General features: G+C 38.9%; 1 protein-coding gene and 1 long non-coding RNA gene across 2 annotated transcripts in view; one reads left to right on the top strand and one right to left on the bottom strand.

Moving 5' to 3' along the window:
- Positions 1-23,638, top strand: part of taf6l (TAF6-like RNA polymerase II, p300/CBP-associated factor (PCAF)-associated factor) — a 358,002-nt gene that overhangs the window by 4,036 nt on the left and 330,328 nt on the right.
- LOC104960802 (uncharacterized) overlaps positions 5,296-23,638 on the bottom strand; it is a 30,317-nt gene continuing 11,974 nt past the window's right edge. The window contains exons 3-4 of the long non-coding RNA XR_800020.1: positions 9,670-9,766; positions 5,296-5,346 (exon numbers count right to left, since the gene is read on the bottom strand). This is a non-coding gene — a long non-coding RNA (uncharacterized lncRNA). The remainder of the gene's footprint in view (positions 5,347-9,669; positions 9,767-23,638) is intronic.

The following is a 23,638-nucleotide window of genomic DNA, read 5'->3' on the forward strand; positions in this document are numbered from 1 at the left end:
TATTATGTGTGTGTGTGTGTGTGTGTGTGTGTGTGTGTGTGTGTGTGTGTGTGTGTGTGTGTGTGTGTGTGTGTGTGCGACTTCGCAACATTTATTAATAAATGATTACTCATAACTTATTTAAAAAATGTTTATTTATAAACACACCCATGCCTTCTTATCCTCTGCACGTCTTCCTCCAGCTATATTATCCCATATACATCCCTAATTGACTGTATATTGTATATTGTTGCGTTGTTAGGCCAGAAGAAGAGTAATTTTTGTAAAAAAGCCACACAGAATCTAACTAGGCTTCTATGTGTCATCTCTCTTTATCTACGAAATACAGGATTATTCAATACAGACATTAACAAGCAAAGCTCCACTCCATATACCCATACATACAGTATATCTTTGTGACTCACGATCCATCAAAAATTAAGTTTTCTGAATTATGTTCTCAGCTTGCATGAATGTCAGATGAAAGACAAATCAACAGGGTATGAAAAATGTCATCTAGGAGAGTGCCGTTAGAGCTGGCTGTCTCTTATTCTGCGGGCTGATCTGCTCTGATTTTGAAGCGCTTGTCACCTGCTTGTTCAGTCAGTGTGCGTTTGCTGAAGTGAAGCTGAGAGTTGATGTCGTTTAAAGGATGAATGATGAATGTTTAATGTCGTACCCACACACAGAAACTGATTTTTCTCAATCCCCAAAGCAGTCCCGACTGAATTGCCTGTTAATTTTGAATTAAGGAAATCATCCAGAACTAGTTACATCCAGTACAAGTTACATATAATTATATCAATATAAGTGGAAAGTGCTTATTTACATGTAGTATCCAATACAACGATTTTATTTATTTTAGAGTATGCAAAGTAAACACAATGATGACACAAATAACTCTGAAAATGCGTTTTCAGGCTGTAATGTGATGGAGGGTTTTTCTTGGGATAAATACGATTAACAGAGATGGTTTTGTTGTTGCGCTCGAGCCAGAGTCTATAGAGATCAATTCCCGGTAGCAAGGGAGCTTCTACTGTCTTCCATTTAACATATTGCAGGCTTTTATATAAGCTTTATAGCTGACTAAACCTTGGACTGGAATTAGTCAAGATGTCAAGACGGGCCGGCCTCTTACTCTGGGGGGAAAACATCCTTTGATTTCATCATATTACCAGCTCTGTGCCAAAAACCCAGCCGTTTGGAGGCCTGCCAAGTGGAGTGTGGGAGTATTCTTCCAGCTGAGCCTTATCTAAAAACAACAGAAGAGATCCTGTGCTTGTAGTTTTACTTTTAATTATTTTTGTTTGCACTATACAGCACTGTTTGGATATGTCGAGGAATCCTTGTTTTAAAAGTATTCCGTTTTATACTTCTTCTCACAGATAAATATTGTAGATATAATTAGCTTCTAGCGGCTTTGCAGCTCTTAAATGTGTACAATGCAAAATATGCCTATAAACTACAATTACATAAATATTTAATCAGTTGTTCCCAACCTGTTTAGTGTCTGGTTGGAGTTGCAATGTTTTGATATATACAAGTAGTTAGCAGTTCCACCAAAAAGGATTTTCCCTCACAGTACGGATGTAAAATATTTCAAATAAGGGAGGAGGAGAACATAGTGGATTCGTACAAATGCGCAACTGAAGGAGAGTTTTGCAAGAACACTGAGATTATTTCATAAATCCACATTTTCCTTTAAAGAAACCAATCTTTTTTAGAGCTGTATGCCAGTGGAGCAGAGGGCTGATCTCAGGAGACAGTAAAAAAATATTGTTTAAAGTGCTCCACTATAAGAGGGACACTTGAGTCTGATGAGGAGAAGGTTTGAAGAAGGTTGGAGGCCAGGACTATTATAGAGAACAGTATATGCAGCCTCTCCACGCTGACGTCCTCCCTCAGGGATCATTTTACTGTTCCCTGGTGTTCCACTGAGCAGATGATGTGCTCTTTCATATGCAATTCATACCCTTAATAACACACGAGTTCACTTCCTGACATTTTGATGGCATTTTGTTGATGTTCTGTTCTGGTGATTTTTATTCTTTTTTTAACCCAGTGTTGTTTTTTTAATGACATTTCCCCCATTTAAAATGTTGTATGTGCAGTTCAGCCCTATTATTGTTTTTTCTCTCAAATGCTCTTACATCCAAGCACAGATGTTCAAACATGCGTAAAGAACATGTTGTGTTTCCCTGCTCCCTACAGATGTTCACACATGCATAGGAACAAGCTGTCTTTCACACCTCTCTGTCTCACATGCTCATATGTCGCTAATAATTACTGGAATACTGTCAACATAAATATAAAGGGATGTTATTGTATGCAGTTCCATTTGTTTCAAATCTACATTTTTTTCATTTGTTTCAAATCTACATTTGAAAGACAAATCAAATCAAATCAAGTATTATTTATATAGCACATTTATAAACGATTTTTAGTTGACCCAAAGTGATGTACTTATAATAAAAATAGCCTACAGTAGAGACACTTTACAGCTAATACAACAGCACAGATTGTTCAGAATATCAGTATGAGAAAAACGACACCCTCTATCCTTAGACCCTCACATCGTACAAGGAAACTCTTCCGGAGAAAAACCCACAGTTTAAAGGGGAAAAAATGGGAGAAACCTCAGAGAGACAGATCTGATGTTGTATCTGATGTAAAGGCTTTACAGTTTGTAAATTGTATTTTGGCAATAATCAGATGTTGTTGATATTGATTTTCAGGCAGGTCAGACGTCAGACTGATGCTGAAGCTTCTTGGTTTACTGGCCTTATTAAAATGATAATGCAGCAACGTTCACTTTTGAACTTAAGTGGATTCAATTTGGTAAAAATGTGTTGTATACTAACAATTCGTTTTTTTTGGGGAAGCAGGTCAGTTATGAACTGAAGGATTACATGCAGCATCCAAACAGACAGCACATCCTAAAGCTGTAGATCATTTCAACATGTGGCTATTTACATTCATATTCTCAGTTTTTCCAATGTCTTTGTGAACTGTCTAAACGGTACGGTAATGCATGCTAATGAATCAAGTCTGGGCCACGTGGTAAGCAATTCATTTCAATAGTTCCCATGTCAGATAAACCAATTGGTTTCAGGAATATGATGAATAATAATGAAACTTAATGGTCTGAATGGTAATGAGGATTTCATGGTAAAGCGCAAAAGCAAAACCTTCGGCTGAAAATACATTTTTAAAGCAGGAATTTGAGTCAACTAATAATATAATAATAATACAATATTGCAGAGAAATTGGATTCTGGACCACAGAGATTTCAAAATAGGATAACAATGATCTGATTTCTAGTATGTCAGCATTTTGTTGTATTTATTTAGCAAAACACTGGCAATCCCCAGTCAACTATATTATAAGCTTTCCTGATTATACATAATAAACATGCTGCTTTCATGCCGTGAACCAAATTAATTGCTTTTAGTCAGCCCCACCAGGACCTGTTCTCGGCTGAAGTTCCTACGTTTTGCACAACGCTCTGCACCTCAGGGCATATGACAGCTTGTTCAGTATCTGTTTGCAATGAAAAAAAGGATGCCCTAACGAAAGGACAATGAACATCTGGCTGTTGCCACATCTACTTAGACTCTTCACTGTTTGACCATTCTCGGACCATTTTGATCAAGAATACTATTATTAAAGAGCATTTTTAATGGAATAATGAAAATGTGCTTTTGGGAATGACATACGCTATTGCCAGACCCCAGTAAAGAGTTCAACAAAAACTAACAACATTGGCTCAGTTTATCACATTAAGCAGAACCGAAATAACAGGATCTTTTTGTTTGCTTTGGCATACCAGTGGTGTTGCAATACAAATAATTAGAAATGTTTCTAACCACAGTGCTGTCTGAGGCCTGAGGCATCTGGAAACACATATTCTATTTGGAAACATATAGATGTCTGAATATGTGTTTTACTCCAACAAGTATCTCAACATAAATGTAAAAAAACACAAGAGAAAATAACAAAAGCACAGGACTGAAAAACATTGCAGAGGTGTTTTATCTTGATCTAACTGCGTCATAGTGCCCTCACAATCACACACATACACAAAGCCTTGATAAGTGCATGCATCATTTTTTATATTAACATTGAAAAACAAGGAAAAAGACAGATAACAACAAACAAAGGACGTAAGAGCTGATTATTCAGCCTGATGCCTCAGCTATGAACTGGCTGAAGTATGACATCTGAGTAATACATATTTTTCCCTTCCTACTTTTCGGTCATTTTTATGTGCAATATGAGTGTCAATTCATGATTTAGGGCATCCCTCAAGACAGCCTAGTTCTACTTTATCACAAAGGAGCAAAATAAGTGTAATAAGAAAGATATAGGGAGGAACAAGACCACCAATTGCAGTGTCTGTAGCTCAAGGAACAGAAAGACAGATGAAATAAAACTGCGTCACTGCAAACGTGTAGCATTTTAAAGGACTACACTTGAAATATTAGGACGAACAAAAGTGGTTTTTTTCACAATATTTTACAGCTAGTGTTAACCCAATGATGACTGAGACACTTCTTTACACACAGGCACACATTTAGTTTTCTTTTTACAAAATTAAGAGTGGTTTGTTACATTTCTCAAGAATCAGTTGTCTATGACAGCATAAAGGTGCTGCTATTTACCGAAGAAATATGAAAAACCTTGTTATCTCTTTTAAGCTGCTCTGAGAAGCACCATCAAAAATGCAATTACACCGAATAATCCACTCTAACAATTATGTCCTACAATTAGATAATTAGCATTAATTACTAAGAGTCTATTCATCTCAAACTATTTTTGCAGATCAATGTGTTTTTTATTATTCTGACTGTACCCCCTCTCCAGAGTATGTTTAGGGGTGTAAACAGACAGTGCCTTTAAGGTAGAAATGGATTCAGTTAGCTAGGAAGCTGTGCTAACATGGCTGTATCAACAGAGCTCTGTTGTTTACGTTGTGGCAAACTGGCGGCATTAAAAGTTAGTCGAATAACTAATAGTAGTTACAGTCTGAAACAGATCTATGGATGTACACAACGATCACTGAATTACTTTGAGACTGAAGAAAACTTAAAAACGTGATGATTCTCAAACAAGTTCTGGAGTTAGCGCTAAGGAACGTCTTTTTCTATGATTTGTGGACGTTTTTTCGCGATGGACTTCGGAGCAAAGGATCCCCTCGGAAGATGATACTCAATCTCATAATAGGTTTATCATGTCTGTGTGTTCCGATTGAACTAAGTGCATCTTTAAGAAAAAAATTAACCTGTATCCTAAATCAATATCAATCAGATTATTTACCTTGATCTTCGATGTCCAGATTCTTGATCATCCACTGTACAATTTCAGAACCTGAAACCAGAGAAAACACATGCATATGAATCACTGATATCTAATATATTCACAGTGTGCTGAACAACCACTTTTCCATATAGATGCAAATGGAGGGGAAACAATGACACTTTTAACCCTATCCACCTCCCTTCATAATCACAGTGCATACCAATTCCTCTCGCCTTGCACCATGTGGGTGGTTAATAGACCATCCATTATAAAATGTCTTTCTGACACCCTCTCCAAGCCAGCTCTGTTTGGCTGTGATCCATAAAGACCAGAGGAGCGCAGTGACATAATGAAGGATCCATTGTGTACAGTAACAACACAGTTTGTCAGTCACAGCCCAGACTTTGCATGTCTTCAATTTAATAAGTCAAAGCATCAGATCACTCAATCACTTACAAATACATGTTTCATTTTTCAAAACAGATGATGAAATTGTCATATCTAAATAGATGACTTCTATTTCCCCTTTGTCTGAACATCACATTTGTGTATGCTGGATATCATTGTGAAATTCATCTTCTCTTTCAGAGAAAGTAACTGAATCATTTTCACTTCTCAGAAAAACACAATAGTGTCCCTCTGCCCCCTGGGCATTTTCACACCCCGCCACAACATGTGACTTTGTCACTTTGGCTAAATATATATTTTCCAAGCTATTATTACTGTGTGTCATGCTGACAGGTGAAGGTATGTTAAGGAGACGAGAGCCACAGAAAGCAGAAAAAAGGTGTGAAATGGTGACATGAGGGAATTCATGCAGTGAGACAGTCAGTCCCTGTGGCTGTCTCTCTGTCGATCAAGCTGTCTCTCAGTGTGTCCATCTTTACTGCACCCCCTTGTTTTTCGAAGACACCATAACTAAATGAGATTTTCCATGGATTAAGATCATTAATACAACCCCATTTTAACACTATCAACATTGACCCACTTTCGAAGACAGAGCTTAAATGAGATGTGTAGGGTAATCCTCTAACAAGGCTGTTCTCGGAATTGATTAATATCATGACCAAGATTGGACTGTGTGTGTGTGTGTGTGTGTGTGTGTGTGTGTGTGTGTGTGTGTGTGTGTGTGTGGGTGTGTGTGTGTGTGTGTGTGTGTATTGGTGTGCATTGAGGTGCAGGCCTGTATGTGCAATATTGTAAAGAGATATAAAGAGATTGCTAAACTATAACATCAAAAATGAATGATCCCAATGATGGTGAATATTGCTGCAGAAAAACACAAACACAGCAGAGGGCAACAGCTGAACATTACTACTTTCTAAAACCACATCATTTGATTATGAGACCTATGTAGAGACACTTTAGCACTACAGTCAGATGAAAGCAATTGCTGTAATTTTAACAAGTGAAAAATCAATGTATTTTATTCAAAAAGTGGGGCTGCGAAATGTGTTGTAGAGAAAAAACACAGTGCTCCAGTAATCACGAATGAAGTGGCAGTGTTTTCGAGAGGGGAAGCTACAGAGGGAATGTGTCTTTGTCACAACCTTAGAAACTGCCAGGGCACGAATGTTTTGGGAGTTAGTACAACATTCAAAAATGTTGAGTAACGCTTATATTAAAAACTAAACTTAATATTACTTGACATTTTACCACTGGATCTTGCAGAAATATAAATGTATCTTCTAATAAGAAAAGGGTCACATTCCTGTTTTATGAGAATAGCTGGTCCACCTTTAATGTCAGCCCACTTTAATTGAACCTGGAGCGTTGTTTTTGCTAACCTTTGGGCTCATCCCTTTGACATTTATCAGGAAGTGACTAGCAAGGCACAGGAGCTTGGAACCTGAAGATATGTAGGTGTGTTTTACCAACAGCATACACAGTTTACCCTATTTGCTAACAGTGTAATGTATCTTTATTTGATATTTCATTGATGATATTGGATCATGGATTGCTACATAAATTAATTTAGAATGTATATTGTTCGTGCTCTACTCATCTCCCCTCTCACCTTTGTCAAGTGCTGTGGGCGCACCTAGCAAACTGAAATCTCACAGGAACAAATGTCCTGGAGACATGTTGCCCTGTGGGGAATTAAAGATTGGGAACTGAAGATCAGAATCAGAAATACATTTTTGATACCCAGGTGGACATTTTATATTATTTATGACTCTAAAGTATTTATTCAGCAATCGGAGAAAAATGTAATCTGACAGAACAGCGGTAGATCTGTGTGGCTTGGTAAAATAATAAAAAAATACAGCCTCACAGTGTTTTAAACCTACGGAGCCCTGGAGGGTTCATAGAGAGAAAAATAAATAAAACTAGGCCACGTTTTATTAATTAGTGCGCATAAGATGTAATTAGTGGCCTCAATTTAAATAAAACGAGGCCACGCTTTATTAATTTGTGCGTACGATATACTTTCTCGTTCGCACAAGATACTTTTCGTGCGCACGAGATACTTTCTCGTTCGCACGAGAAAGTTACCGGTGTGCCAAGTAGGAAGTGGAGCGAACAGGAGACAACCGTTTCATTGCAGACTGTTATGTTTATGTGGGGAAATGACAGTGCATACATTATTTGAGATATATTTCAAAACTTCATTTTAGGGATATTTCGGCCAGAGGTGTAAAGCTATTTGTTTAAGCACCGGGTTCGCAAAACACGAGAGTCTGTGAACCAGTCTGCCTTGATCTATGAATTCATGTCCGTGACTCTCACAGTATCTGCTATCTGCGCGCAGAGAGCTGTGTCTTTTACGCAGCGCCTTCTCTGTGTTTACCTTCAGAACAGCTGAATAGAGATCGAGGCTGCTACGTTTTAGCCACACACACCTCTACACGCATCAAACTGCCCGATTATTCCCCCTATTACTCATTTTATGAAGGAGATGTCCGGTCATCAGGGCGCATGATGTGTAAATAACCCAATTTGTGTTCTGTGAAACTGAAAAGGATATGACATTGTTTTTTTTACTTTCGTTGCAGTTGTATATGTCTTAAATGTAATTTAGGTTAAGTTCCTGTTTTATTTAGATGCTTTTATTTTTAAGGCGAGTTTACGCTGTTGACAGGAAGTTGTTGTTGCTATGGAAACGTGAACATGCTTCATGGATGTTTTAGTGTGTGTCGGTGTATGTGTGTGTCCGACACCGGCAAATTACCATGAATAGTAATTTACACACATCCGGCTAACTCCATTTGTGTATTCCCAAGTGAAAGAAGTTCGTTTAATCTTAATCTCGATGTAGGCTAGTGCTAAATGCTGTCGGACTGCACCGGAAAGAATGCCACTATCATAATATCTTCTGAAAACAAATGCCCACACACACACACACACACACACACACACACACACACACACACACACACACACACACACACACACACACACACACACACACACACACACACACACACACACACACACACACACACACACACACACACACACACACACACACACACACACACACACACGCACACACACACACACACACACAAACACACACACATACACACATGCCCTGGCGACCGGACATCTTCTTCATAAAACTAATATTATGGCGTAATAATCGGGCAGTTCGATGCGTCTAACCATAAGAAAGTATCTTGTGCAAACGAGAAAGTATATCGTGCACACAAATTAATAAAACGTGGCCTCGTTTTATTTATTTTTCTCTCTATGAACCCTCCAGGGCCAACACAAACACTGTGTGGTAGACTTGGAATAAAAAAGGAAACAACAACAAAAAAAGAGCTGTGCATCAGCTGTGCATCAGCTGCTCTTTTTATGCCCTAAGCATTGGTCATTGTTTCACTAACGTCACTAAAGCTAAAGTTAGCTTTGTAATTTTAACTGTGTATGCCTTTGTAGTTTGGTTCTTACTTTTACACCATTTTCAAGGTCAAGCACTTAAGAATTAGATTTTTGAACTCTCTTAATGCGTCAATAGAATTTTACAAATCATTAATCATAGAATACAATTATGATACTGTTGCATTGCATTGTATAGCTTTTTCTTGGCTTACTGTATATACCATTTGTATTTAATACTGCAGGATAATACTGTAGGTTTATATTGTGGTGAATAATGCTTTACAGCTATGATGGCCTCACTCCTCTTACATTTTGAATGTAGTGTTTATCTTTTGGAGCATCACTCCAGCATGGATTTTTCTTAGGTTGAACTGCTACAAAATCCGAATCAAATATGATCCTCTTGACATTCTGGCACTGCTGGTGTGAAATGCAAAAACGACAACTCTTTAAATACTTTTAGTGTTCTGTTCGGCCGGAACAAAGTACAAGTGAAGTACTTAGTGGGCGAGAGGCAAGTTAAGAAGAGTTAGAGGAGAAGAAAAAACAGAGCAGAAGCCTTACCTGAAAAAACACTGGGGATCTTCGTTAAAAAACTTTTCACTGTTCGGATCGGGATGCCATTTTTGTCATCCTGCATGTGTGCTATTACTTCTTCCATCTGGAAAACAGAGGGACAACGGGGGGAGATGAAGAGGAGGAAAAGAAAAGGCAGTTTTTATTAACTTGCATCAATAAGTTGAGGTTGTGTGTGAGCTAGACAGAGAAACGTACACAGATACAAACAGGTTCCTCTGTGGTTCACATCTCCAGAGAGGGAGACGAGGAAGTTAGTGCCTATCAATCACTGCCGTTAGGTTTGTGCCCCTCCTTTCACCAATTTCTCTGATTTGTGTCATTTGTCACATAAAACCTCCAGTGAGCTGCACTTATTGAATTCTGCAACAGCTATTGCATTTTTGAAGTATAGCAGTGAAGTTTCTTGTCACAATGAATCCATCACATCATATTTGTGTCCCCACCAGCTACACTTATAAACATTGCAGGGCAAAGAAGAAAAAATCATAATGTGACTTAGAATACATTTCAGACAAAAATGTTTTGGTTCAGCATTGGCCAGGTTATATATTTGATCCAAAAGCTGTGCAGTGAAATTAAAAGCTTGGTCCAATACACACACACATATATATAATCATGCCAACATTCACACACGCCACTGAGACAGAATAAACTGGGAGTTGTCTCAGGGGCCTGGCAGAGCAACACAAGGCTGCTTCGTTTCCAAGAACACAGAAGGGAGCAAAGCAGAGAGTAGAGCATGGCCCCGATATGTCAGTAGGATCGGAGGCCAAGAGATCTCCCCAAACTCCACCCTCAGTGTAAAAATATACACATGGAAAATATGTACAGAGTTCAGTGGCCTGGCAACACACTACACAAACAGGCACATATGAACAAACATGCACAACATGTTGGTTCATTTCCCTCCACCTGTAACGATTTTCTTTATTTCTGAAAAAGGTATTCATTGGGATTAGTCCTTTTCAGTTTTTCAGGTTGCAGCCCCCTCAGCCAACCCATCTGCGAGGCTCCACTAGCACCCATACCCCCAAATGCGGCGCACCTACAGTGTAGGCGCACCACAGTTTCGCCGCTGCGAAGCTTCACTAGACTTTGATGTCTTTTATACATACATGTGTCCCCGGTGTGTCAGGGAACTCACGCAGCGCCAGAAAATAAAACCCTCTCTCTTTTCCTCCGTACCCAAATCTCTAAAAACAGGGGTACAACGGAGCTGATCCAGATTTGCGTCCGATATGACGTAATATCGGAAATGTAGGCTGGCTTTACACCCACGGCTCTATCAGAAAGTTGCTATCAGAAACAATGCCCGACTGTTTTGGACGTAATATGGTCGGTGCATGTTTACATTAGCATCGCTAACACTCAGAGCTAACCTCTACTGGATAGAGCATGTGTGTGAAGAAGCAGGAAATAAAAATGAACTCACCTTGTGGTATAACCGGCAAGAGAGAAAGCCTTTGAGCTCCATACTGTTTCAGAAATAATCCTTGATAATCCATGATATGGCGTTTCATCACGGCAGTATTTAGTTTAGACAGTAGCTGCCGGGTCCCGCATGAGTTCAGCCCCCTCCTTTTTAATTTTGTATCAATTTTTTATTTTTTAAAGCGTTATACCCAAAATCAGCACTTTTGAAACAGGAAGTGAAATAGAGGGACATGAGGCATGGCTAGAATGGGTGATCTGTTTGGTATTTTGAGCAAAACACTTCATAGACATTTTTTTTTATATTTCTTTTATATACCTAAGACCTATGCTATTGCCTAAAAATAGCATGATAGGTGACCTTTAAAACATCACAGTGCAGACAAATAAAAGATGGAAATGTATTTTCTGACAGTACAGTGATTTTTGTCTAACAATGATCTAAAAAGAAGCACAGATTGCTTGGAGATTAATGAATATAAATATAAATTAACACTGACTATTCATTGTATTACATTGACTTTATTCTTTAAACCCAAAGTAAAACAACAGGGAACCCAAGATAGAGCCATGGTGAACACCAAATAATTTCAAGATAACACAAGAGTAGTGTGTGCAATCTACCTCTTGGATGAATAAAGTACCCTGAAGTGTTATTTTGTAACAGGTTTGACTTCATAGATCATCCTCTTCAATGATTTTGTGCTCTCCATCTTTGAATGAGACAAAACCATAGATATGAAAATCTGTGACTGCTTGGGTACTGTTGCATTGTGTTATAATGAAAGCTTTATAGCTAGTCAAATACCCTGGAGCTGAAAATCATCCCAGTTAGGGATTGGAACCTATTTGACAATGATGGAGCACAGTCAGATGCTGTAACTAAATAGCTGCTGGAGGACAATTGGAGGCCCGGCAGGAATGATAGAGTGAGAAATCTAAATGTAAAAAAAAAAGATAAAAAATACACATTTTCAGATTCCAGTCTGTTCTGTTAATCTCTTTCACCCACAAATGTACTGCATGAGGCATGTCAGTAGATCTGGCTCTACAAGATTCCTTGGAGGTTCACTAATGTGAATTGGGTGGGCGCTTATGGCACAATAATATTAGAGCTCTGAAATCAACTTTAATTCCTCACACAAGTGGAAAAATCAATCCTAACAGCTTCTGGCTGTCCACCTTCAATTTTTGCTTCCATTTTGTTGTTTATTGGTGGATTTTTCATATTCCCACACATTACTGATTTCCTGATTGTTCCCTACTTTGACAAATGTCTTCACTACCAGGAATCTTAGTGGAGCACAATGCACCACAAGCACAAAGATAGGCTTCAGTTTTAAGAAGGGGCACCAGAACAATTATATGATATGTTAAGGGTCATCGTTTCTTAATTATGAAGACAGAGACAGAATTAATGGGAGAAAATAAAAAAAGGGACAATCTCGAGAGACTGAAAATATTTAATCACAATACAATGGAAGCTGTTAATGTTTAACAGTTCCAGTATTCGAGAGTGAGATTATTCATTGGTGATTCTCAACCAAAACGTGTCAAAGTTAGAGGAGAAAATGGGATTCTAAAAATAAACATGTTTTTAATTAAGGAAGAAAGTCTTGCTAAAATCCAGCCAAAAACACCAACATACATTTGGCCATGCAAAGGTGTAGCTTCTCAAACTGCTGCACAGAAAAACAAAATTAAAAGTATTTATGTAGCCTCCTTTTATGTGCTGCATGCATAATTCGTTTTTGTTTTTCTGCTTTCTAAATATATCCCTCTAAATGAATCCCCCGTTTAATAAGTGCGCCTTATAATGTCAACCCTTCTCCGAGAGTTAGCTGGCACTGTGGACACAGAGCAAACAAGGACAACAGCACCAATGATCAATACCTCACACACTCACTCCTATCTCTGCAAACCCTCACCGCCTACACATGGTAAAATGCCACCAGCGTGAATATTCAGGATCTAAAGCTCTTGAAGTCGGAAGGCTCTCTGCCTCATGTTGTGAAGAAGAGAGGAAAGTCGTTTCCCTCTAGAGAGAGGGAGCGAGTACGTCTCTCATTCTCTTTCTCTCGTTCTCTTTCTCTCCGTCCCCCACCCTTCCTCCCACCCACCCAGAGCTGCCTGACTGCTTCTCTGCAGCCTCTTAACAGATAAGAGTGAGTGTTTTGGCTGCATAGTGTGAATCATTGAATAATGATGGCACAGGACTCGGTGTATATAAAGTGACTAACAAAAGCTCCGGATATAAGCGCATACTGAGCTCCGACACAGCTCTGAGCACTTCAAAGACTATCACGGAGGGCACTCAGGGTGCAATCAGAATGTTCTGATAATCGTTTGGAGCAAAAAACATTTCAAACTGGGTTCGTAAATCAATGCTGGCCAGTTAGATTTCTTTTTAGCCGTTGTTAAGTGCACCATAAGTCCCTTATTTGATGGTGTGTTTCTAAAAAGGATCAGGTTCTATCTTTAGCACATCAGGGAAGGTGGAGGTTTTAGGAGTAAATGTCAGGAACTTCACTGTGTGTCATCAGATAGCTCATTTGGAAGTGACCTTTATCAATTACCTGCACAAGAAAAAACGAGGCTGGAAATGAAGTTGTTTTTCTCCTTTGCTAATGGTAGCATGTAAACAGGATTTGTTTTCTCACAAAAGTATGCACACAATTGAGAGCACAATTAACACGATTTTGTCTTGATGTTTCTGAGAACAGTGTTTGAGAGCTATAATTTTCTTAGGGTTCAATAACTGTGGTGTGTGTAACAGTTGAGTGTCAAAAGTCTCCTTTGTGTGAGGTCAGGTCAATCAATCAATGTTTATTTATAAAGCCCAATATCACAAATATTGCATTTGTCTCAGTGGACTTCACAGTTTGTACAGAATATCAGTATGGCAATACGACACCCTCTGTCCTTAGACCCTCACATCGTACAAGGAAAAACTTCTGGAGAAAACCCACAGTTTAAAGGGGAAAATGGGAGAAACCTCAGGGATAGACTGCTTGAAGATACATGCTGCAAACTATGATGATCTGGACCTTTGAAGTGTGAGTTAAGGCATAGTAGTAGTAGAGCAACCCTGTGTTGATTGTGCTGCACAACCCACATGTTGCATTCAATCGTTTCCTTCCTTAACAAATTATGCTATCCGTCTCTAGTGTGACCTAGATTAAGGAGACAGAGAAAAAAAAACGAAGTACTCGGGGAGCTCAAACATGTTTTTTCAAACAGCTTTAATTAGATCATCATTACCTACATACACTTGAAATCCCTTAAGACAGATGATTTATTAGGGACCGATCGACCAATCAGGATACATTTTTAATGAAGGAAAACATGACATGATGCCCACTAAGGAAATGAAACTTGGAAGCATGCACCTGTTTAGGTTACATGCTGTAAAGTCTGACATCTCTATTAGTTTTAATTTTTTATTTAATTGTTAACTCATATAGAGGTAATTTCAGTTGCTGCCTATGCAAATGTGAACTTCTCGAACTCAGCCGCTAAGAAAATTAAAAGCTGCTTCTTCTTCTTCCTCACTGCCTCCTGTCTGGGCTGTAATCCGTGAATGTTATGGGGGGTATTACCTTTAGAGTGTTATCTGAGGACAATCGTGTCTACTTGTTCGAAAAAATACATTCCTCCCAAATGTGCGTCACACAAATCAACACTCACAGAAGAGCACTTGCATCCAAATACACAGACATCATGACCAAATAGAACATAAAGGTATTATCAGTCACATTGCAAACAGAGCACATATTCTGACAGAATTCAGAGATGCACGCACAAGGACGCATTATGAAAGCTTATGAACCCAGAAGTTGGGGATTATTATATTTTGAAAAGCGAAGCATCAAACTAGGTGAGCAACCCAGCTCGAGTCTGGCTGCCTTTAGGCTGTTTGAGAGCAGCTCGGATATAACCTGTGGCTTTATAGCATGACAGCTCGACTAGATAAAACAGGCTTTGCAGCAGATTCATCTCATTTTCCTCTGAACCGTAGTGCTTGGATGCGGAAGAAGCTGTGGTGGAGGCTGACCGATGGTATTCCATATTTAGCTTGCCTCAAAAACCAGCAGTGGTTTACCTGAAGGAACAACATGCAAACCCATTTCAAGGTCAATGACTCGATCAATATTATGATAACAAAGCCAATTAGATTTTGCACATATACGAGTCAAACATGAGGCTGGTGCATTTGCAGATGGAGCAAATCTGTAAACTCCGGAATCAGGTTTATTGTAAGGTTTACACACAAGGAACAAGGAATTTACTTTGGCGTTTAATTGTGCAAAGATAACTAGAGTAATATAATTCCCTACATAAAAACTATTATCATTAATATATAAATGAATCTCTGAATTGAAAAGTGAAAGAGCTGTGCTGTTTAGAAGCGGTAGTATAGTGAAAAATGTGCAAAAAGCATTTTTATTTGCAAAATAATGTTTTATAAGGTTCACTTAATGTCTACCTCTTATCTATTTCATCTTAATTGACATACTTATTCAAGTGTTGCTGTTCCTCTCCAGTCGTGGGCTAAATTTAGCTAAGGAGGAGAAATCTCAAGACTTCTTAACACAATCTCAAACACCTTTTTCAAAAAGCCTTGATTAGATTACAGCTTCGTTAAAAAGTCAAACTTGGCATTTCTCCACGTTAGAAAATATACAAAAGGAGACAAATAGGCAACCATTCTGAGAAACAGAATAATAATTGCATTATTAAGGATGTCATAATAAAGAAAGGCTTTCAGCAGATGTCATTATATTAGTATCTCTGAAGAAGGAACAACGTTTATCCCTTGCTTTCCTTTTCTACTCATGGAGAGCTATTAAAAAAACAAAGCTGACCTCAGGAAAAAAAGTCATCAGCGTATTTACTAAACACGCAGGCAATATGCTGACCAAAGGTATTGGTACTGTAATGGCCTTTGTTAGACAAGAGCACTTTGCACGGGCATGTTAAAGCTTTTATACTCACTATAAACCTTTTTTTAAATCAATCACTTAAAGTACAGCAGTAACAAACATCTCCAGCGATGTGAGGCAGCCTTTGGATAACAAAACACAACGTTAAAACACTCACATCTATTATTAAAGTGAAATATATCCATATCACTGTCGAGTCTCAAACAAATCAATCGGATATATTGCTGAAGTGTAACATTTTAATAACCGTAATTGTACATGAATGACTTTGTTTACTGAAGCTATTAAGCTCTGTACGATATTGAGAACAAAATAAATGATCAATAAAAACAATATTACCACAGTGTATATATATATTTATAAAACGGACAAGTCAAATCAAGCAATCTGATTGGTTCTTAGCCGTGATATACTGAGCGGGTAGAATTTACTTTTCACAACAAGTCAGTATCCCTCCGCGTCTGAAAAAAAACTGTATACAGTTGGACTGAAACATTTTTTTCGCGTCGGCCCGAACCACGCCCCTTAGCTGTGATATAATGAGCATACCACGGCCTGTCGTGGATTACAGTGTACTGCATGATATTTAGTCTTCACATAAATGACACACAAATATATACAATGAGATATTAGCTATTTTTTGTGTCAGCATGTCAGCATACACACAGGCACGCACGCGCACGCACGCACACACATACGTCACACACTCACACAGAAAAACTGCAAGCTCTGTTAAAGCATCTATAGGCTACAACACAAGACTACTGCAATTGTGTGTGTGACCAGGAAGTGTCAGATAATACCTTAAACATATGAGTTAATGTAACAAAAAAACAAAAAATCGTTAAATTGCTAGCTAAATAAAAACATAGTGAGTGGGACACTTCAACCTGCACCTGCGTAGCACTGCACCAGTCGGCCAGTCCAAATAAAATGAGAAAGGTGGGGGGAAGTTATTGAGCTCATGCTGACAAGGTTGTTGAATAGATGCCATGAATCCTAAGTCTCCGAGTTACCACAGCAACACCGTCTGCGACCACTATCAGAAGGACATCTTTGGCAGCTCGCCACTGCTCATTCATAAGAGAGAAAGAAAGGAGGTGGTAGTGGGGGTCGCATGAGGGGGACAGAGGGTGTACAGGAGGGAGAGCAGGAGAAAGACATACTGTTTGTGGAGGACAAGAAAAAGAGGAATGGCTATTTCATTTCCTTTTCCTTTTGTTCCCTTACCATCATTTCATTTATATACTTTATGGTAATTTATGCTGTGTAACGAAGCTGCATTCCCTTTTTGTGATACAGCACAGTCATATATTTGGTATTATAAACAATATAGCTCCAGCAGAGTTTATTTTGGTCTTTATTAATCCAGCTTTTTTTATTATTGCTTACAAAAATATTTATATTGTTGTAGATATTTATGTTGCTCGATTATGCCTCCTTTTTTGTCCTATTTGCTTATGGCAAATCCTACAATTACGCATAGGAATATGGTAGTTGTAAGGCTAAGGAAATATATAGCCAAAGTAAGGGCTTTCTAAAAGCAATGTACAGTAAAGAGGTGGAAATATTCTGCATTTAAAGTTATATAGATTTCTTAGATGGCAAAAAGTGCTTTGATTCTGCCCCAGTCCACAGCAGCACATTACTTTGCTTCTTTGTCCATATTTGTGTCCGCTTCTCCAAACTGGGCGCGTGCCAAACTATCCCTTTAAATATCAAATAGTCAGGGTTATACAGTGGACTCTGAGCAAGGTGCTAAAAAAAAAGAAAAACTTCCCTGAGCCTTGGCAACAGATGGTCACGCTCTGTTTGCTCACCTTCAAATTAAATATCTTGGCTTATCATCCATCCTATTACGCCTCCTCTAGAAGTCCTCACTTTATACATATAGCTGCCTGATTTTCATTTTCAAAGTCTCCTTTTTGCTCTTTTTTGTCCTTAATTATCCAACCTGTCTCTTCTCATAGGTGAACTCAGGGATGGAGAACAAGAAGAGACAGTCACAGCAGGCGGGGGTCGCACGACATGAGGAGCAGATGCCCAGGTGACAACACTGTCCAGAGTGAAGGGAATTACTCTATCCAAACTGTTTGTCTCAATACGCTGTAAGGAAGACCTGCTAATTAGGGATTAGCCATTTAACAATATATGCAGCTGAGTGCTTGATAAGCCTTGCTTTCGGCTGTATGTATCAACACACTTCTGTCTCTGTGTACACAATCAAGCTCCATTGATCCATCAGTCAAAAAGAGCATGTGTTTGTTGGGCTGTCATTTCACACTTCAGGATGTTTTTCTATTCGCCTCTTCGTATTTATTCTAAAACATTTGTTATTTGTAATACCATTGCATCCAAGGTATAAAGAAACCTGAAGATGTTTCCCTGCTATTTACATCTCACAGCATTATCTCTCCAGCAAACCGCAAAGATCTATGCATTTTTCAGATGATAATCATTCCTCCTTGATGCCTCTTCTCTCCTCTCCCACCTAATATCATTACTGCATTTTATAATTTAGCAGTCGGTGGTGTACCGCTTTGTCCATTACTTCCATAATGGAGGACTGTAAAAAGAAAACCCGATGCCACTGTTAAACACTTGTGCTCGCATCAACAGCAGAAGTATTAACATGAACACGCTCAGATGGGCAGTGCAGGCCAGATGGCTTTCTTACCGCAGACTTTGGTTTATTTGGATGATTACAAATGGATTTTGTCAACCACGATGCCTCAGCTTTGAAATGCTCCTTGAAGTGTGACTGAGAGCCTTTTTATGGCTTGATCTGATTTTGTCTGATTTGCTAATGGATGAAAGGGAGACTCTTGTTTGCAGGCAAGCAAGAAGATCTCAGATTCCCCATGTGGTGTTGTGACTTAAGGTTACCTGAGCGGCATGTTGAGTTGTTCCCTGTGTGCCTAGATATAGCAGCATCGTATTTAATCTAAGCTGAAAGGAATCAACTCTGAATAATACATTTAATTTGAAGTAATATAAGTCTACTTCAGTCAAACTAAAAACCATTTTTAAAGCCAAATTTGCCCTGTGTTACTCACTAAAACACGCTGTTTGTTCTTGATGTCTAACACAGTGATTTATGACAGTAAAAGTGGGTTATGTGGCACCCTGCCAAGAGTCTGCCAGAAGCTTTTCAGATACATTCATTGAGATTCATTCATTGAAATCACCATGATGTTTATTTTTTACATAAAGGCTTCATGGCTTCTCAAATATAGTTTTAGGTTTCAAACATAGTTCATAGATCTATGAAAATGTATTACTTACAATCTTTTTAATACAAAAAATACAAATATCCTTTTTCAAACACATTTCTCTTGTGTTGTTCTTTTACATAAGTAAGACTTTTGAAGTTCAATTAATAGTCTTCTTCATTAGTTTCAAGGACCAGTTATATTGTCTGCCTTGTAAAAAATAATCATAGAACCCTCTGGTCTTACAAGTATGTTACATGATGTATCTTCCTCATAAATGGTTAGCAAGTAGATTTTTTAAAAGTACTTTGACCCAGCATTGTTTCCATCTATATTGACTTGCGTATGTGAAACCATTATTTGGACTGTGCGTCACGTTACTGAAACCAACGATCCCAAAAGCAGGCTGACTTCACGCAGCAATTTCCAGGTGTGAGGAGGTGAGAAAGTAGGCAGTTTTTTTCTTCATTGGTTTTTGACACCATTACTTTCGTCACCTTTTGGGAGTACAACCAAGCGCAAGATCATAAACGCGGTAAGAATGTTAGAAAGTGTGCATGGTTATCCCAATATGATTCATTGCATGTCACCCCTCCAGCTGACAGTCAGTGTTCCACCCGGCGGTTCCAAAAAGCTATTAACACTTTAGTCTTCAGACGTAGTTAGACGACACCTTTAGTCTCATAACTCATCCCTCCTGTCCTGCTGTTATCCTGCTGAAGCAATACAGACTCCTTTTTTAAGAGGAAAGGGATAAATAAAATATACTGTAACATAAATTACATCCCTTTAAAGTCAGACTACAGACAGGATGTCTTGTGCTCAGTTTTTGCTACAAGATTTCAGCAAAGATAGATATTATCCAGAATTAACAGCCAACATTATAATATATATTTAAATCTGTTGCTAAATGCTTCAACTACACAATGTACTACTTTTTCATTTATTCAGAAACAATTTCAGTATAAGTCTGCATATTTTCACATTGTAAGTCAGAAGTAAAGAAGAATCACAGCCCTGTGAGTGCCGTCTTTGTCTCAGAAGGTTCATTTCTGAGTGAAAAATATCACCTTTTTGATGTCAAGCAAGCTAATTCACCGTCAGACCACATTAAGCAAAGTAAAAATTAGTATGACTATTGGCAGGCTGATAATTAGTAGCATTTGCATTTTTGATTCCACTCACTTTCAACATTATTTCTCCTGGAAGCTGAAGAAATGTTCCGTATAATAATCCATATCCCTCTACACCTCTAACAGCATTTTAAAAAGCCTCTCATAATATACTACCTTCTTGCTAGCCCATAATCTTCTCCATCATTTCCTTGCTGAAAGTCTAATAATCAAAAGTCATTCCTGTGCACAACACCAGCAGCAGCAGCAGAAGCATCATGCCTCGTCGGGTTTGATGGACAGATGGTATTATTACTATTTCATTTAGAACGCTTTCCAGATGGCTGCCAACAGCTACTTGCATAAACAATTCCCTTCTTCACAGGATTTTCATCAACTCCTCCAGCTTTTTAGAACACATGGCCTTCTTCCTCCTCACGTCCCCCGAGGACCCTCTTCCCTGGCGTATGGCTGCAGAAGGATGTTCAATATTTCCCCTGACTCCTCACCCTCGCCCTCCCAGAGGGACAACTCCATACTAGAGAGAAAAAGACGAGCATTGAATCATGGATGAGAGGTAGTCAGCCATGCCGAACTCTGGCGAAAAGAAACCCTGTCATTTATCCTCATTTGACATCGCTGCGGTTAATGCACGTCTTGTTCCAAATTTGCCAGCCATGTGTTTCTGCCATCCCATGCTTTAAGCAACCAAAGCACATTTTACAGTATCATACAATTCCCAAAGGATATAGTCTTATGCTCCGATGCAAATTAAAGCTCTATGTGAGGACTTTTTCTCATCGTAAAATATTAACTTTTCATTTTTATAGTCATCAGAGTTCACTCAGGAACTTAACGGCAGACCCTTGAGAACACTGAATGGTACACTGGCACTATAATGCAGCTCTGAACAGGAAGTTCTGTTCCTTCTTTTATTCATTTAACAAGTAGTAAAACAGTGTTGGTGCTGTGAACTGCATGCAGCAGCCTTGAGTCAAACAGAAGAAACCAGACTGCAGTTTCAATCTCCAACTTTCTGTCCAGGGTGATGCTATTGTGCCAATCATTTTAACACAGATTTTATACTGAAAGCTTCATAATAAATCAAATATTTCTGACAAGTAAAGTAAATAAACATACATTTATAACCAGTAAATCAATATTAATCAGTGACTAGCTAGTGAATATCGAGCAGCAGTAATACATGTCCTTAGTATAAATAAATGCTAACGTTGCTTCGTTATAGTGGTGGCCAAATAAACCTGCACAATACTGCTTTAAAGAAATACATCTGTCCTCCTTTGATATATTTATTTAATCTCTGTCTTGTGTGTGTTTGATTTTCTGACTACATGTACAGTAGTGGTTTGTATTCTGAAACCATTTCTACAGGCAGTTGCAGTAACATAAGTCGTAGTATATCGACAGCAGCAGCAGCAGCAGGTCATGCAGCAGTAGGTTGTAATATTATAGCAAGTAGTTGTGCTTTTATTTGGCAGGCAGCAGTAACAATGGGGACAGTAAGTGGTGACACTCTGATTATGTGTGGGAAAAGATCTGATATAAATTGTTACTTTTACTGCTGAGTAATAAATGTAATAGTGGGCTTTCTCTGATGCAGGTGACCCCAGGCGCATTGTCCCACGCTCACACACACTACACTCACTTTGTCCTGCACTACTGTTTTCAATGTGTTCTTTTTATTAATACCGTCGTTATCAAATATCACTTTCTGGTTAATGTTGGTTTATCGCTGGGTTTGTATCTTCTTCTCTCTTCTGTCTCTGCATTAGGCTGACTCTGTTTTCTAGACACTGATTTCTAAATCCACCAGGATCTGGTGTTCCTGGCTGCTGCTGGTGGGATAGTGTTCCTAGGGCAAGGCCTCGCTCTCTCTTTCTCTCACTCTCTCTCACTCTCATCTTCTTGGTGGGCGGGCAGTGGGCGAGATGACTAAGCCAAGGTTGGCCATGTGCTAGAACATAATCCACTGAAAGCCAATATCCCTTCTGCCCACCTACCGTGAATTCATCACTCAAACAGCATGCAATCATAAATTAGTTGATAAGGGAAGAAGTAAGCTCCGTGACTTTCAGATATATTTGCAACCAAAAAATAGTTTATCTAATTACTAATGGCTGCTAAAAGAGTATTTACACACGCATAACATAGCATGCTATCATCCATTGGTCAACCGTGCACAAACAATTACACATTTATAATTGAATAAAAGATCATACTGTTGTTTTAGCACTTAATCTTGATTTGATTGGAGACTTGTTCTTAGGAGCTTTTAATAATCATGCTTTTATTGTTTGAGCTTAAACAGTGCCGTCTGGCCATGGGAATACTGTAGCGCTAAATTAAATAACCCCCATAGTTAATCCTTCATCAAGGTGAGTCTGTTAGCACTGTCCAAACTGTCTGGCATCGCACTTGAGGACTCTTGAGGACTCTTGAGGACACTCTCCGGTGTCCAGCAGTAGGCTGGACACCGGAGAGCACGACCAATCAGAGAGACAAGGAGGAAGAGGATGAGAGGAAGATCCAGAGAGGGATGCTGGTGTATGGAAACAAACGAACTGAGAATAGAAAAGAAAAGGGAGGATGCTGTCTATTTTTAGTTTCAGACAACATGAGAGGGAGGGGGCCTCTCGCCAACCCTTCATTTCCCACATTCCTCCTTGGCACGTGCAACAGACGCTCAGGATGGCGCCGTGTGCCCCGAATACCAATAAGAGCGAAGCAGCTGGATGCTGGCATGCTGACATTCTTCTGCCTTCTCCAGTCTGCAGAGCTGAGACGAAGAGTGGGTATCTGACAGCACACACACTCACACACTTCGGAGGAAGGACACAACACGCAGGATAGACAATAAACCGATAAGGGCAGACTGTTTGACGCAAATGACACTTGAAATACTCGGCAATGAAGATGATGGACGATAGGCTTTGTTGAACGACCGTCATTTGTCGAGTTATTCATACCGTCCTCAGGTAGAAAAATAATAAGACGGTTCTTTAGGTTCTTCATTAAAAAGGAGGTCAAATTAAATATTTATAGCTGCCATGTTTGGATGGTAAACTTTAGAGGATAGGGATGTTGCAAATGAGGCCACTGAAAAAAAATAATTGACTCAATTTATACATTCATGCAGTACAGCTTCATTACTAGCAAATCTTGTTAAATTCTGGTGATTCAAATCATGTGCATCCATCTTCTCCTGTCTCACTTCCAATACCGGCTCTTCCATTTA

This window comes from Notothenia coriiceps, unplaced genomic scaffold (genome assembly GCF_000735185.1).
Source record: "Notothenia coriiceps isolate Sejong01 unplaced genomic scaffold, NC01 NC01_scaffold00032391, whole genome shotgun sequence".
NCBI lineage: Eukaryota > Metazoa > Chordata > Actinopteri > Perciformes > Nototheniidae > Notothenia > Notothenia coriiceps.